Source organism: Gossypium hirsutum, chromosome D11 (assembly GCF_007990345.1).
Source record: "Gossypium hirsutum isolate 1008001.06 chromosome D11, Gossypium_hirsutum_v2.1, whole genome shotgun sequence".
NCBI lineage: Eukaryota > Viridiplantae > Streptophyta > Magnoliopsida > Malvales > Malvaceae > Gossypium > Gossypium hirsutum.
This window is the reverse complement of record NC_053447.1, coordinates 39,815,814-39,818,093: the sequence shown is the minus strand read 5'-3', so window position 1 is coordinate 39,818,093 and position 2,280 is coordinate 39,815,814. Positions and strand designations below refer to the sequence as shown.

Sequence of the window (2,280 nt, the reverse complement as noted above, 5' to 3'; positions counted from 1 at the left end):
AGATTATTGTATAGATCCTCACTAAGTTCTTTTGAACTGGCGTATGTTTTCACCTTAAATGTAGGGTCAAGGGATGCTTTGAGGATCATGTAGAAGGAGTAATGTAGTAGATGTATCATGCATATAGAGGGGCATCCTTAGAGACTACACCTTGAAGGAATTTATTAAGTGTAAATATGTTGGAGTCCTAATTTACCAGTCAATGTAAATATTTAATTATGCTTAGTAAGGAAAAATTATTATAAAAAAACCTTAGTGAATGTAGAGACTTTATTTGTAAAACTAATTGATAATTAAAGAGATTGGTAAAGTTATTCTAAAAAATCAATAAATCAAGTTAGAACCATTGATAGGTAACTCGGCTTAACTGTAACACTTCGTAGCCGAACCTGACAATCGGGTCGAGTATAAGGTGTTACAAGAAACTAAAGATAGTCCTTAATAATAAATTCCCTTCGACCACTTAAGCTGAAGCTAGAAAATGCTAGGAGGAGTCTGATGAGATAGCTCGCTGCTATATGTTGGCAAGCATAATCGGTACCCTTTGTAAGAAACTAGAGAGCTTAAGATTGCCAAAGCAATTCTAGACAAACTAGAAGACACCCATTTTAATTTCTTTACGCCTAACCATAATTTCTTTTAAGTACTTTGTGTATTTAGGAACTTTTTCCATTAATTCTACTAGAAGCAAGTTAACATTAAGTGACTTGAATAAGTTTAGAAAACTTACAAATTTCGCTTCATCCCCTTTTTGCTTATTCTCTAACCGTGAAGGGAATGGTACCTTGGTTAGTGTAGGTTCTCTGTTTGGCTCAACTACCGTCTTAGTTTCTGACTCAGCTACCTTTTCTGGTTCAGCATCATCATTTTGGAGAGCTTCTTCTTGAAAATCATCGGCATCCTCCTTGCCTTCCTCTTGAGTTGGGTTCTCTGGGTTTCTCAGTACCTTACCCAAATGGAGAGCAATTTCTTTGACATGCTCCTTCCCTTTCCTCCGAGGATTATTCTCGGTGTTGCTTCAGGTTTCGGTGCCAATTTTTCTTTTAATGTCTCCCATAATACTCATCAATTGGCATATTTGATCTTGAAGTTTAGTTAATGTCTTTTTCATTTGGGTACACTCAAAATGCACCTATTTTACTTTGGTACACATTGAATGTATCTCTCCCTCGATTTGATCCAATCATTGACCACATACAGTGTGGTCATTCGGGTTGGCCCTTTCCTGAGGTTTCTGTAGATATGGAGGTTGGTAAGTAGCATTTTCTTTAACAGAATTGGAATTATTACCTCTTCCCTAATTTTTTCCCCATCTCAAATTCAGGTGATCTTTCCAACTAGGATTATAAGTGTTTGAATAGGGATTTCTAACCCTATTAGATAAATAATTCACGTTCTCAGCTAGGTTATCAAAATATTGACTAAGAGGTTTGTCTCCGCAAAATATTAAAGATCCACTAGATGTTGAATATATCCGGTTGAGTTTGTCCAAAATTTGTTCATATTTATCTTCCTTACGAACAACTTTTACTGTGGATGGTCTATGGCCATAAATAAATCACTCATTTGGCCATTGGCAGGAATTCATCGCCATGTTTTCAATAAGATCATACACATCCTCATATGTTTGATTCATCAAGGCTCCTCCTATGGCTCTATAAAGTCCTGATCGTGCGTGTGCATCCAACCCATTATAGAACATTTGCAATTGCCACCATTCGGGTAGACCATGGTGCAGACATCTTTGGACCAACATCTTAAATCATTCCCATGCCTCATGAAAACTTTCTCCTTCTAGTTGTTTAAGCGTGACAATCTCCCTCCTGAGTTGGACCATCTTAGTAGATAGGAAAAAGCTTGAGTAGAAACTTCTCTACAAATTCCTTCCATGTCGTGATAGATCCTGGTGCCTACAACTCTAACAAAGAGAAAGCGTTACCGATTAAGGAGAAGGGTAACAACCAAAGATGAATAGCATCATCGCTGACCCCGTTAAATTTAAACGTATCACAAAGTTGGAGAAACCATTTTAAGTGTTGATTTGGGTCCTCTGTCATGATCCCTCTGAATTGCAGATTGTTTTGGATCATCTGCATTATGGCAGGTTTAATCTCAAAATTATTTTCCATGATGGTCGGCCTCGTAATACTGCTTTGTACCATATTCAGATTTGGTAACGTGTAGTCTCTTAATTCCTTTCTTCCGGTTTCATCGGTGGGTTTAACGGTAGTTATGGTGGTGGTAAATCTTGTATGTTAGCTTTGTCAAGTTCGTCAAACA

At 37.3% G+C, this 2,280-nt stretch overlaps 1 non-coding gene across 1 annotated transcript; it reads left to right on the top strand.

Annotated features, from left to right (window-relative positions):
* Positions 1–1,724: 1,724 nt before the first annotated feature.
* LOC121223928 (small nucleolar RNA R71) lies at positions 1,725–1,831 on the top strand. Its single transcript, XR_005921394.1, has one exon. It is a non-coding gene; the product is annotated as a small nucleolar RNA R71 (small nucleolar RNA).
* The last annotated feature ends 449 nt before the right edge of the window (positions 1,832–2,280 follow it).